We start from the raw sequence: 15,509 nt of genomic DNA, 5'->3' as shown, positions 1-15,509 counted from the left end.
TCTTGGTGAGGAGCACACCCAGACCCATTTTTGGAGGATCCCTGGGGTGGTACAATCCCTGATCTGAGCCAGGATGACCAGACCAGGAGCCAGGGCTGGGACCAGGGCCAGACATATCCCATGTGAAGAACGGTCACTGAGATCATCTGCATCTCCTTTAGTGTACTGGCAGAGAGGGATCTTCTGGGGCAACAGGGGGAAATGTTGAGGATAAGCAAACAGCTGCTCATCTCTGGGACATATCACATTGTGTTCCTTCGCCTCCAGACAGCACCAAAATGTCACATCTGTGAAATTGAACTGCCCAAGCATTGTCTGAGGCTCATCTGGATGTGTGAACCTCGTGGGGCTCCTGTCCCTCAGCAGGTGCCCATTTATTTCTCTAGAGACTTTGTTCCAGATCTCAGTGAGAGGATAGGGACATCTGGCCCACAGCTGCAGCTAAGCAGGCTGGAGGCAGAAGTGAAATTCATACCAATGGCCTCAGTTCTCTGTGCAGCATCAGGACAGACACCAGAGACTGTGCAAGGGTGCTAGGGCTGGTGGCCAGCAAGACATCTGAACAGAGTTCATCCTGGTGTCCAGGAGGACAGCAAGGACTTAAGTCCTTCCCCTGTCCCCTTGCCCTGTGGTTGCACTGCCAAAGGTCCAGCTTTGCCTTGGTGCCAGCTTCGATTTGCAGGTTGTCATGCCTGACCCATGAAGAGTACAGCCACACCACCACCACTGCATTATTGACTCAACTGCATGGGAAGCCTAGGCTGAAAAACTCCATTTGCTAGAGACTTTCTTCATGGGAGAACCAGCAGCAAACTGCCTCGGGAACTTATCTGGAACAGCTCTTGGGGAGGAGTCCCTGATGGTGGTCCAGCTGGCAAAAAATCTCTTCTTCCCTGCTCCTTGACTCCCAAGTGCCCCAAAGTGATGAGGGTTCCTGAGAAGTCCCTTCCCAACCCCTCATTTGGGCAAATGGACCCCTCCTACAGCCACCCCAGCAGGCTTCCAGGGCATTTGTAGCATCTGCTCCTTTCTCACCAAGAGAAATGATGGCTGTTGGGTGAAGTGCTCTCTGAGGACCTTTCAGTTAGGTTGAGAAATGAAGGTTGCTTTTACTCTCTGGAGATCAACTTTTCCAAGCCCAGAAATGACTCCAGGGAAACTTTTCTCCCTGGCTGTCCCATGCGCTGGGCTGTTTTTCTGGGGGTGGGTGCATGTCAGCACAGCTGACTGGATTTCACTTGTGAAACACATGAATGGGAGCAGCTCCTCAGCTGTTGCTCTGCTTAGAAATAACCCCCGATACCAGCATACACACAGAGACATGAAGGCATAGGCAGGCACAGCTCCTCCTTGCAGAGGCTGGACCAATTAACTCATTCCCACCCGTCCCTCCATCATTCCTGAGAGAACTTGTCATACATATGCCCCAGAAGTATCATTTTTTAGGCAGATTTTAAAGGACGGATGCCTCTTCCCATGTTGTACTGCTGTTCCTGCTCCCTGCGTTTAGCTACAGCACATGGAATTGTACCTCCAACTCCACCAGTTGCCTCCAGCCAGAAGAGCAAGACAGATGTCTAAGGCAGGATTCAGCCTGAGAAAGACAAGCAAGGAGATTTATCCCAGACAGGTCAGTTTGCTCCACCACAGCCAACCTTGACAAACACTCCAGCTTCGCAGTGGTGACCCCAACTTCCAGACATGTTTTCCTGCTGCCCTGGGATGTTATGGGACACATGCAGACACCATGGAGGGTTCAGCCCTGAGCCTCCCATCCTGGCCCCAGACATCCCAGATCAGCTGTTTACTGTCCCATCTTCCTCAGCAGCATGCAGATCTGGAAGTATCCAAGTGTCACTGGCCAAATTGTCTACCTGCTTTGAGCTCTTCTTCATCTTCCAGCTACTTCATTCATCTCTGCTGGTGCTGACTCACAGGAAGTCTGTGTCAGTGATGTAAAAACTACCGGGGCAGGAGAGACAGAGTAAGAGGAGCTGGATCAGGGAGAGAAGGCTCTTGGCAGGAGGAAACAGCAGCCCTAAAGCCTTTTGGGCATGGGAGAATGCCCAGCCAGAACTGCCTCCCTGGTGGTACCCCTGTGTCTGGATGCCCAGTCCCTGGTCCCTGCACAGTGCTGCCTGGGCTACAGGCTCCTGGGAGATGTAGTCCTAGGTGGGGATGCTACTCACTCATTTGCTTTTGAGGATGGCTACATTTGGTGGCTGGCGGTTGTTTTAGGGAAACACACACTGCAGCAGGCTGGAAATAGCTTTTGATTTACATTACTTTTTTTTTTTTTAAATTGCTATTTTTAAGTGGCTGAACTGCACTTCTTTGTATTATCAGTCCCCATTACATACCTCCGAGCCCTCACTGTGGATGCTTTCACTCTCCATTCATGTGGCTGACCCTTCACTGAATGCAAAAGCAAGGAAAGCCATCCTATTCTCCTCTTCCATGACCTTTTTGTCTGTGGATCTCAAAACACTTTGCAAATGGGAAATGCATTGAGGTGACTTGAAAGAGAACATTTGATGAGAGAGTGGCAGACCCTAGATCTGCACCCTCTACTAGACATGGTGGAGGGTGTCTCCACCCAGTGAGCCCAAGAAAATTGTTTCCTCCATGTGGCTGCGAGTCTCCTTGTGAGTGTCCAGCTCCCAGAGGAGGCTGGACTGCCTGTTCCTGGGTGCTTTGTAGCAGTTAGCAGGCTGCCTGCTGGTTAGGCTGTGGCTACAACCAGCAACACTGATGCCTACAGAAACCCACGGTCCTGTTAATCTGGGTCACGTAGCAGGTCCTGGAGCATTTGGTGGCTGCTGTGCATGTGCTAATTCAGGGTATGGGAAACCCAAGTCATGTCTCTGAAACAAGTGGTGATGCTCCTGGGCACCAGCGCACAATTTTCTCAAACCTGATTATCTTTACCTGAAACTTTTAGCCTGAGTCAGAGCTGGAGCCAGGGATGAGCCCCAGGACAGAACTGGATTATGCCATCCTGAATGGATTTTATCTGTCTGGATGCAAGACAGATTGGTGCCCTCAGGGCTGGAGAAGTGTCTTGGGCTCAGCTGAATTACTCATAAACACACAGCCACTTTGCCTGGCTGTTTATCACTAGTACCTTGCAGATGGCAGCTTGGGCAGTATGGGTTAAAAGCATTGGTGGCACACACTCTCAGAATTAGGACTTTTAAAAAATTAGTAAGTTTTAAAAACCAAAAATAATTGTACTGTAAAAAGGGAGTTCAGCCCCTGTTGGTCACTGCATATTTTGTGCTCCTTGTGTGTTCTGATTTCAAGTATGTTCTCCCTGGTGTCACTTAGAAGCAAAACCAATGTGTCCTGACATCATTATTCAGATGAAATGAGTCCACAATCGTTTCAAAGCATAATGTGGGGGAATAGAAGAGAAGGATGAGGGTGTGCATCTGATGTAGGTTGCTTGTGGGATTTTGTGTAGATCCAAAGTTTTGCTTCAGTTTCTCCATCTCTAAAATTGGGTTGAAATACTGTAACTATTATTTCTGCCTTTTACAGGAATTTAGTATCCTCAGGAAAAAAAAAAAAAAAGGTCATTATCTCAGTTGTAAGACCTTGGAAAAAAGAGCTCCAGTTTTCCTTGACCTTTTGAGTAGGAAGTTGTACCCTCTGGATCGCCCCTGTCACACTCTTGGCTCACAAGTGATTTGCCAAGTGACCACAAAAAGGAGTGACGTTGACATCCTGTTTGGTTCTCTTTTCACAGAATCACAGAATTTTCTAGGTTGGAAAAGACCATGGAGATCATCCAGTCCAACCATTAACCTAACACTGACAGATCTTAACTACACCATATCCCTCAGCGCTAAGTTGACCTGACTCTTGAACACCTCCAGGGATGGGGACTCCACCACCTCCCTGGGCAGCCCATTCCAACGCCTAACAACCCCTTCTGAAAAGAAATGCTTCCTAATATCCAGTCTAAACCTTCCCTGGTGCAACTTGAGGCCATTCCCTCTTGTCCTATCGCTTGTTACTTGGTTAAAGAGACTCATCCCCAGCTCTCTGCAACCTCCTTTCAGGTAGCTGCAGAGGGCGATGAGGTCTCCCCTCAGCCTCCTCTTCTCCAGACTAAACACCCCCAGTTCCCTCAGCCGCTCCCCGTACGACCTGTGCTCCAGACCCTGCACCAGCTTTGTTGCCCTTCTCCGAACACGCTCAAGTCATTCAATGTCCTTTTTGTAGTGAGGGGCCCAAAACTGAACACAGTATTCAAGGTGCAGCCTCACTAGCGCCAAGTACAGGGGTAAGATCCCTTCCCTGTCCCTGCTGGCCACGCTATTGCTGACACAAGCCAGGATGCCATTGGCCTTCTTGGCCACCTGGGCACACTGCTGGCTCCTGTTCAGCCGGCTGTCAATCAGCACCCCCAGGTCCCTCTCTGACTGGCAGCTCTCCAGCCACTCCTCCCCAAGCCTGTAGCGCTGCTGGGGGTTGTTGTGGCCCAAGGGCAGCCCCCGGCATTTGGCCTTATGGAAACTCCTCCAGGTGGCCTCAGCCCATGGCTCCAGCCTGTCCAGGTCTCTCTGCAGAGCCTCCCTACCCTCGAGCACATCAACACTCCCACCCAGCTTGGTGTCATCTGCAAACTGACTGAGGGTGCACTCGATCCCCTCGTCTAGATCATTAATAAAGATGTTAAACAGGAGTGGCCCCAAAACCGAGCCCCGGAGGACACCACTCGTGACCAACTACCAACTGGATTTAACTCCGTTCACCACAACTCTTTGGGCCCGGCCATCCAGCCAGTTTTTTACCCAGTGAAGTGTGTGCCCATCCAAGCCATGAGCAGTCGGTTTCGCTAGGAGAATACTGTGGGAAATGGTGTCAAAGGCCTTATTGAAGTCAAGGTAAACCACACTGTGGTGGTTTAGGCCCTGCTGGGACCGGGGACCACATTGCCGTTGTCCCTCCCCCACCCTCGGACCGAGTAGGGCACAAACCCCGGGGTTGAAATAAGGAGAAATTTAATATAACAGTGTAATAAACAATCTGAACAACAATAGCGATAATAACAACAATAAACAGTAATAGCAGTGAACAAGACAAAAGATATACAGAGAAATACCGCAGTGAACACAGCCAGCCCGCCACACGTGCTTCCCGCGACCAAAGCCACAAAGGAAAGCTTCCCGTGCTGCCGCACCTGACCTGGCATCAGCGTGGTATGAATAACCCGGCTGGAGATCCCTTCCCCCTGCTGGGGAAACTTAACCCTATCCTAGCTGTACCAGGACACACATTCACAGCCTTTCCCTCATCCAACAAGTGGGTCACCCTGTCGTAGAAGGAGATCAGGTTTGTCAGGCAGGATCTGCCTTTCATAAACCCATGCTGACTGGGCCTGAGCATCTGGTTGTCCTGCACATGTTGTATGATGGTACTGAGGATGAGCTGCTCCATCAGCTTCCCAGGCACCGAGGTCAAGCTGACAGGCCTGTAATTTCCCAGTTACAAAATAAAGAAGAAGGACAAAACCTGGAAGAAAGTGGATGTTTTCATGTTCTTTGTTTTGTTTGTTTTGGAGTATTTTTTTTAGTCAAGGAAGTGAGGTGACATGGGCAGATTTAAACACTTGACTATTTGAAGGGGAAACCCCAGGCAAAGGAGAAGTGAAGTCCTTTGATATCTGTGACCTTATGTTCTTGCACCAGATGCCTTTCTTGTCCTCAACGGGTGTGATATGTGGTGACTCAGCTGACAAACTGTCCTTGTGAAAATGAGGTATGGAGACATCATCTGCCCTAATGCAACTGGACGGGGAGTAGCAACTTCATGGTGCTGTTACACTTAATTAGGAGTGAGGAGACTTTGAAAGTGGGAGTCCTGCTCCTCGCCACCATCTGTGCCCCATGCTCTCTTGGGACTGTGGGTGCAAGATGAGTCAATTTAGTTAGGTGATTTGAGTGGGAAATCCTGAAAAAAGGAAAAAAACCCAAACATTTAAGAGCTTTCCACTGCTCCAGGCAGCTGAATCTTCTTTTCCACCTCTCTCACCTCAAATTCTTAAGGTCTGCTCTTATTTCTTTTGCAAATATTATGGATCTAGGGCAGGTAAAGACCTTGTGGAGTGGGGTGGAAGAGCCAAGGGAAATTTAAAGGCTACCTGCCACAAAACTGGGCAGCGAGGAATGGCTAACTAGCTGGGGAGACAGACACAAGGAGCAAGGGCTGGGGACAATGCAGCTGCCATTCATCTGGGAACAAATTAATTCCAGATTTTAAAACTATGATCATTGAAAGTAAGGATCAAGGTCCTCTTAGTTTACAAGCACAAGAAAAATGAAATATAACAATGTAGATGGGCCTGACTCTGATTCTGCTGGGTCCTGGACAAGGGCAGAATTGTTTTGTTACTCTCATCCATGGAGTAGGAGAGCACCAGAGGTGATGACAGACTGAGAGACTGAAATGTCAAATGATTGTCTCAAAGCTCGCTTGTGTGTGTGCTTTGAGTCACAGGGTGGTGTAAGTAATGTCTCAACCATTCATCAAGGACCAGCTGTGGCCTTTGTAATTAGTCTAAGGTATGTCACCCAAGGAAGCAGGAGTGTATCAAAGGATGCATCTTCCCACTGCCCCGCAGTTGTATTGATAGACTCCTTAGATGAGCCTCAAAGAGGGGAAAATGTGGACTGAGTGAAACCTGGTGTTTCTCATCAAGCACAAGGACCACTGATCACTAAGCCTGATACTTTGTGGCTCTATTGTGTACACCAGATGCCATCAAACAACTTTGTGACTTCACCAGTGAGGAAGTGATAAGAACAGATAAGAGGTGATCATTTTTGCCCCAGAAGCTGGATGATTGCTCAAGAAGCATGAATTCAGCAGATCTGTGGGAACTGAGGCAAAAACAAAGGTGGGCAGGGAGAGCATGACCACCAACTCAATTGGACAGGGGGTGGTGCACCCTATTGCCCCTCAGTGTATGCTCAGAACCCATGCTCCACCTGTTTCCTCATCTCTCATGGAAATGAGTTTGTGGAATACATGCCTCTCTGTCTAGTATGTAAATCATCTGATAAGATGAGCTTAAAAGGCGACAGAGTACTTTGCTGTGTGTGCACCCACCATTGAAGAACTGAAGACTGAGGACCAATGGGACGCTGCTGGATCCATGGTGTTGACTGTTCTTGCAACTTTATTCCAGATGCTTCCTTGATATCTGTCTTTTCCTTCCATTCTGCCCCATTGCTACCACTCTTCACTTTTAATAATAAAAACTGGTTTGGGTGTACAGCATGATCTTGGGATCATATTGAAACCTCCTGCAACATTGGATCGGGACACAAACCAAGCTGCATAGCACAGGTTGAGAGCCTGAGTTCATAGAAAGGGACAAATTTATCCAGAAAGTGATTCAGGAGCAAAAAACTTAGTCAGATATCCCGAATCACCTCTCAAAGAGCTTTCCTCTCTATTTTGACATGTGGTGGAGGTGGGATACATGAAGAAATTTGGATGCATGGCTCGAGGTCTGAAGGAGAGTGAAGTCCCATCAGTGTCAACGATTTTCACCTCTCCAGGACAGTGGTTGCAAGCAGTGATTCTGTGTGACCTTTACATGTGCATTCACCCTGGCCATCCCCAACACCCTCTGGTCATCCAGACATGGTCACCACTGATTCTCAGAAACAGACTCTACAACTCAGAGAGAATTATAAAGCAGGTGTATTTACTCCGGTGCTGGGGTGCAAGGGGATTTCTCCACAAAGCTTGCACACCAACAGCACTTTTTACCAGAAACTTATAGAGTGTGGATATTGACTTGTGGAAAACAGACTCTACAACTCAAAATAGAGTTATAAAGCAGGTATGTTTACTCTGGCACCAGGGTGCAAGGGGATTTCTCCACAAAGCTTGCACACCCACCGCACATTTTACCAAAAACTTATAGAGTGTGAATATCCATATTCATTGGATTACATAACACAAACATACACATGCATGAGTAAGGCTGGGTTAGTTAGGCTGATGTCAGCAGTTTATGTCATCTTTGCACCTGCGCATTGCCTCCTGGTGGTCGTCTTCAGGGGTCTTTGGGAGGAAGGCTCGTAGTCTTTCTCATCTTGTACTTTTACCTGGAGCATGCGCAGATTCTCTTGGCCAATTTCTTGAATAACAAGAGTGTTTTTCAGCTGGTTTATTCATTCTATCTTATCTGAGTGAACCAGTGAAACTTCTACCTTCCATATATGGCTACCTTTACTCATTACCAAGACCCAACTAGTTAGAGAACATCTGTTTCCCAAGGTCAAAAACATGATATCTTGATGAACACTGAAGTTCTTGATAGATTTTCACAGTAAACTGCTCTGTTTTGATGAACACAGTAGTCCTTGGTAAAATTCCACAGAACAGTCTGGGCAAGCAGGATTCTTAGCAATATTCAAAAATACTATATTACTATAAGTTGCTATAAGTAAGTAAATAAGTTGCTAAGCAGTTTGCTATAAGTAAATAAGTCTCAAAACAAGTAATAATTTCTCTGTATCAATTTACATATTAATTGGATTACATAATACAAATATCCATATGCATAGGTAAGGCTTGGCTAATTCAAAAGGCTGGTGTCAGCAGTTAGTTATCTTTGCGCCTGTGCATTGCCTCCTGGTGCTCGTCTTTGGGGGTTTTTGGAAGAAGGCTCACAGTCTTTCTCACCTTGTACTTTTCCTCGGAGCAAGCACAGAGTCTCTTAGCCAATTTCTTGAACAACAAGAGTGGTTGCAGTCGGTTTACCCATTCTATCTTATCTGTATTAGTTTCTACCCTCTATATATGGCTATCTATTCACTACAAAGACTAAACATGTTAGAATCCATCTGCTTTCCAAGGACATGTCTCTTATTTTTGCTGAACATTGTAATTCTTGGTAAGTTTCCACAGAAAACTGCCTTGTTTTGATGAACACAGTAGTCCTTTGTAAAATTCCACAGAACAGTCTGGGCAAGCAGGATTAAGCAATAATAGCAATATTCAAAAAGTAAATAAGTTGCAAAGCAGTTTTCTATAAGTAAATAAATACATAAGTTACAAAGCAAGTAATCATTTCTCTGTATCACCACAGAGAGGAGAAAGCACAGCCTCTTGCAGAGATGAGCAACCTGGGCCACCTTTCATAGTGGGTATTTTAGCCTACTATATCCCTGCTCTTATCTGGGGACTTGCACCATCTGGTACACCACAGTAAAGGTGTCATAAGGCTAATCCTTGTCATGGATCTCCCTGCCCTGGGGATGGTGCCTCCTTGGCCTTGCTTGTCTTGCTCCTTGCAAGGATGCTGCTTGGTTCTGGTGCATCTCCTTGCAACCCTGAACACAGATTTGGAACTTCCTCTGGTGGGCCATGGGATTTCTCTTCCAGAAGCTCTTCCCACATGTACCACACTGATACACTTGTGTGTCTTCAGGGCTTGGTACAGGGTACCTCCTCACTACACTCAGGTTTTTTTGTTCTGCTTGTTTCCCCCACCACTTGGCTTTGCTGGTGGAGCGCCCTTCATGCACCCTTGTCTGTGTTTTTCCCACGTGGGGTATACAGACCTGGGTGGGTGTCTAGAGGGTCTGAAGCCCACCTGGCCATGTTCTTGGTTCCCAGCTTTTCCCAGAAGAGCAGACCGAGATGCTTTTTTGCCAAGGAAAGCATGTTTACAGCTACTGTGTTTCCAGACAGCATATTCTTGTCTCTATGCAGCTTTGTTGAGTTTTTTGAGGGGTGAAAGCTCTTGCTTCTCCTTTCTCATTTCAATTCTTGGTCTGGTTCCTATTTTTTAGCATTCCTTTCATGATATTTCTACTTTCTTCAAACCACCACACTGTAAACATGCCGGGCAAGACATGAAATAAAACTGCACCTCAACGTCAAAGCTGGAGAAAAAGCACATCCAGAGTTGTCATTTATGAAGTAAGTGTTGGAATTGCCTCAGCTAGAAGAAAGGGTAGGAAATAGGGCTTGATATGGAAAGTACCAAACAGAGGTTGATATTGGAACTCCTGTGTTCAGCTCTGATCTCTGGCATTGAATTTTCCCCTCTGTCCCTTCCCCTTCTTCAGTTCATTTCCATGTTTTGACTATATTTACTTTATTTGGAAGGGACAGTGCTTGTTTTACTCCCTCTTCCATTCCTGACCACTACTCTGGTTGTAGCCAGCCATGGGAATACAGCAGGCATGGTCACATCCACTACCTTTTCTTGCCATTGTACTCTTAGAAACACGCATGCTGTTATTTCCACCAAAAGCACTTATACCCATTATTCATTCACCCATTTTAATTTAAACGCTTAGGAAATCTCAAGAGCCCTTATTTAAAGTAGACCTGGATGAATATGTGGTAGTATCCGATCTGCTGTCAAGCCAAGAGTTTGTTCCAGGTAAACTTAACAAAATATTTTTTCAACCTTGTTTCCTGGAAAACAAGCACAAATCTAAACAATCCTTTGAATATCTTTTACCCCATAATGAAACATTTTGGTTTAGGATAGAGTTGACTCCTTCTAAGGGAAAGAAAAACACCTCCAATCTACCAAAATGTAAAGCTTGAATTTATTTTTGAAGTAAGATGAGTGAAGAATTTTCAAAACTTTTTGCTGGCTTTATAATTAGTTGTCCTAATTTTGCCCTTTTCGGTCAGCTTGAAGAATTCACAAATTCATAGTGAAGTGACAATACTTCCAGAGGGCCAGAAACTTCCTTTCCTCCTTACATGAAATTACTTCTTGGCCCCTTTCCATCTTATGGTCAAAGAGGCTGCCAGGGTGAATTCAGGCCTTTGACTCCTTGGGTGGGATTCAGCTCAGAGTTAGCATGCTTAAACCTGACCCACTCTTTGTGGTGATGCTTGTTTACCAGAATTGAATACTTTTATACTGCTGGATGAGGGATTCACACTGGCAGACCTACACGCTGAAGCATGTGGGTGTAGAGGGCATATTCAAACTGCACAGTGTGTAATGCTACTATTACATGCCTGCTGTCCAAAATTCCCCTGGAGACTGGTGCTAAATCCTGGGAATTGTCTTGCTGAGGGCAGAAGAATGCATTTTCTCCTCAAACACAGCACCTGGCTGACCATGCTGACATGCAATACTAGCACAGACATTCATAAACCCGTGCCACTTTCCATGCGGGGTACTTCACAATTAATTTGTGAAAAGCAAGCAGGGTGGAGTTAAGAAATGTGAGTCTGTGCATTAGTAACTGAGCTGCTCTGAGCACTCAGCATCTGCAAGCAATTTGGTGAGCAGAAAGGGGCCCCCTTATGTTGAGCTAAAGATGGATCGGGCTTATTACTTGCATGGAGATGCTAAAATAAAAAGTAAACTAATATTTTCTTTGCTACAGACTTTGTTCTATATTTAAGAAGAAAGTCTTTTGGAGTTAAAAGAAGTCTCATTCTGATAGACAGCTAGTTACAGGGGCTGAAGTGCTGAACCACAGGAAACGCATGTCAAGGGTTTGCAAAAACTGTCCAGGAAAAAAGAAAGGGGCTCAAAGGGAGGCAGACAGTGCTGCAGGAATGCACCACGTGGCACAGGTGTGTCCATGGTCCCTGAAAGCATCTGTCTTCCCAGGACCATAAGACGGGGACATGTCAGAAGGTAGGGAAAGCAAAGGATGAACCTCTACAGGTCCTGCTCAGAACAGGATCTCCTCATGTTCTCTCGCCCTGGGCTTTCATAGAGACAAGTAGTAAGGAACTACTTAGGTTCTGGGGTGATTTTTACCATACATTGCTTTATGGACAGGAGGAAAGTCTCAGAGAGATCAGCTGTGCCCCACTTGTGCCATTAAGATGCTGCTGCAGAGTGAGCTGATCTGTGATCTTTTCCCATCTTTCCCTTTATATCCATAGCGGGGGTGTGTGTGTTACCTGATTTTGAGTGGTCTGTCCAAGGAAATTCATCATGGGTTCCTCAGCTTCTGGTCACACCTAAGCCCTTAGCTGGGGAGAGAGTCAGTCATGCAAGGAGCTGGTTAGAGGGTTTTGCAGTTAAAGATCAACTTGTAACAATGACCGCACTCGGGCTCACACTCAGGAAATGAACTCTCCTGATTTATCTTTCCTTCCAGCACTTCAGCTCCTGTGCACATATGCAGGCAGAGAGGCTTACAGGTGCTTTTGGGAATGTGGTGGCACCTGTGTACCCACACAGTCCCTCTCTCTCCTGCTTCCCCCTTTTCTCTTGTCTGGGAGTAGTGAGGGCTGGCTGTTCCCTGAGGGGTAGGGAGCATAGGGACATTGTGCAGGCAGTGCCCATGGGGTGGCAGGCAAAAGCGTCATTTGGGGTTTGTCGGGGTCATTAAGGCTTAGTGGTGCCCTCATGTCACAACCCAGACTGGGAGCCGAGAGTTGTTAACAGTTCTGCGATCCTCTTGGCTTAAATTAAGGTGAAATGACACCAAGCAATCAGTTAAAATGTTTTACTTGCGGTAGAAACAACTTAAACATGGAAAAGAATAATAAGCAAGGTGGTCTCTTGTAAATTCACAAGAAAGAAAAGAAAGGGAAGAAAAGAAAAAGAGAGAAAGAGAGTCAAAGAAATCTGGATCACCACCCAAGGATCCAGCACTGTCTCAGGTCTGGTAATCTTGAGTAGTGGGTGCACACAGAGCAAAGTTTTCTGTTGCCTTTTAATTTCATCTTATCAGCTGATTAGCATACTAGACAAAGAGAACGAGGTATTCCATGAACCCATTTTCATGAGAGATGGGTAAAAGGTGGAGCATGGGTTCTGCATGTGCATTGTGGGGCGAGTGGGGTACATTAACCTTTTTGTACAGCTGAGTTGGCGGTCACTATCTCCCCCTACCACCTTTACCTTTCCCTCAGTTTTTGTTCCTTGGGCAATTATCCAGTCATTATCTCCATCTGGTGTCGGTTATTTATTTTTCTTACCAATCTGTTAGCTCTTCTCTGAGGCTATAGTTGTATGTTAAAGTGTAGACCTTAACCTGAACATGTGGTTTTACTCAGTCTATGTCTCCTCCCTTGAAGGCTTATCTAAGGAATTTGGCTATGCAACTGCAAGGGAGCAGAGCCATGCACCCTTCGATACACCCTGTGCTTCCCTAGGCAGATAATTCATTCCTCGGACTAATCACAAAGGCCACAATTTGTCCTTGAGGTTTTCTGTGTCGATGAATGCTTGAGGCATTAATTTCTTCAGTTCCTTACACCTTAGGACTCTGAGGCTCAGCCTAGGAAAACAACAGCAGGTGATACTTTGGGAAGAGGAGTAAGAACCCAGGAAGGTGCAGGAACACTCACAAGATCATTCCTCCTTCACCCCACCATGAGCAGCAAATGGAGTCAAGAGTTGTATCACCCAACAGCCGACTTCAACGTAGCCTGAAGTAATTGATAATAAATTAACTTAGTATAAACAACTGTAAGTAAGATTTGATCTGGATCTAACACCTTCCCACAGGGAAGCCCAGGTTCTCATGGTGTTTCCAAAGCTCTGTACCTCTCTTTTACGTTGTCAGATCTGATGCACAATTCATTATTGTCATCCAGCCAGAGACTTTACAGTTGCCTCATTCATACCTCATATTCCCTCCTCCTCTCTCTGCTCTTCAACCTACCCCAAGCTACTTAAAATTATTATGTTAACTCGTTCTAAGTAACACATTCTCTGTTACAAGGTTTTTTCTGCTTCTTTGGCTGTCCCCTCTGATGAGCAAGTTTTAGGCTCTGCACTATTGGCTGAGTAAGTGTGTGCCCTTGACTATGCGCAACGCACTGCAGCTCATCTGTGCAGCAAAATGGCTCTTAGTAATCTCTGCCTGCAGCCCAACTTTGAGCAGTGACTAATAACTGTTTTTCAGGGCTGCTTATCTTGTCATTCACAAGATCAACATTTAGTTTCCTAAGTCCTTTCTCCCCAAAGTGAGCTTACAGCAGTGCTGTTCCCAGCACTGCAGGGACTGGTTTCTGCTCTGCAGTCATGTCTAAGGGCAAGTGAACTTCAGCACAGGTATAAGGATGTCTTATTCTTGCATGACTTCAAAACTCAGTTACTCTCCTAACAGAAGTTGTTCCCTATGTTCAGGCCCTCACTGTTCAGTCTGGTTTGTTCCTTGGATGCTACCACACATTTGGAAATGAGAACAGTCTGTATCTTATTACACTTATAAAGCATATTATCCTACTTTTCAGATGATGAAAAAGGAGAAATCTTGTGACTTGGTTGGGAACGATCTCTAGATCTCTGCTTCCTACTTCTGCCTTCAATTTGCAGTACCTTGGAGGAGATTGGTGTCCTTGAAATAGCAGCTCCCCAGGGAAGAGACTAGATGGAAGCAGAAGAGAGAAATCAGCTTGGGGTGGAGAAAAAGAGTAAGAAGTAGGGCTCTGCAATGTCCCCTGTGGGGCAGCAGTCCTTTTACAAAGGATTGCAATGGGCTATAAACACCTCCAGTGCAATTACAGTGCAGCACAGGCCAGCACTGCCCACCTCAGCCATCCCATTCCAGGGACTTGTTTTCAAGCTAACACTGACCTTAGAAAAGGAAATCACAGATTTTTCTATGACCTGGTTCAGAAAATAGGCAGGTGAGGACTAGTCAGATGGAGACCCGGATTCAGTCCTTTGATGGAGATCTCTCACTTTTGTTTTGTTCCAGCACAAGAAATCACTTTCAAGTGTGTTTTGGGCCAGGAGATGGAGGCAGTGGCTCCAAGTGTGCCTTGGCTACAGGCAGTTCAGGCTGATAATCTGGTCCCACGCGGTGACACCTGGTTGCTTCACTTTGGCTCTGGATGGGATGAGTGTTAGCTAAGGTGGTGGTGGTAAGTAAATACTCATTCCCCATGGAGGGACCTAGTTGAAAGTGTGTGGAAGTATTTGATACTGAGTGTCCTGTTACTCACCCAGTTTTCATCCTGATCTTTTTCCTCTCCTCACTCCCCATCCATGGGGACACTAGGCTCCTTGCAGCCTGGGATTCTCAAGAAGTTCTCATGGGAAATATCACATTCTCAAAGAGCAAGTAAACATCCCAGGGCACTTATGTTGGAGTAGATGTTTGCTCTGGCCCCAAAGACCCTCTCATTCCCACCATACCAGAACATGCTGAACGCCAATCAGCTTCATGCGTCCCATCAAAACACAAAATATGCACTCTTGTGCAAGTGCTCCCCAACACAGCCTGTCTCCATCTCTCCTCCAGGTGGACCATGCTGAATGCTGGAGACAGAACTGGTGCTGAGAGGATACACAGTCAATGAGTTAATGAGGTGATTGACAAAGGCCCCACAGTCAAATTCCTCCTGAAATCCACAGAAACAATGTGCACGGCTAGAAACAGGACAGCAAATGTATCAAGACAAGCCTTACCTGGCTCACTGTGCAAGACCAGATTTCTTTTTAAAAGTCATCAGAGCTTTGATCTCTCTTTGTTAACATAACTTTTACTTTGATTTATCTCCACTGATTTCTGCTTGTCCATGTATACACCTGA

Source organism: Athene noctua, chromosome 2 (genome assembly GCF_965140245.1).
Source record: "Athene noctua chromosome 2, bAthNoc1.hap1.1, whole genome shotgun sequence".
Classification (NCBI taxonomy): domain Eukaryota; kingdom Metazoa; phylum Chordata; class Aves; order Strigiformes; family Strigidae; genus Athene; species Athene noctua.
Note: the sequence above shows the minus strand (reverse complement) of the source record.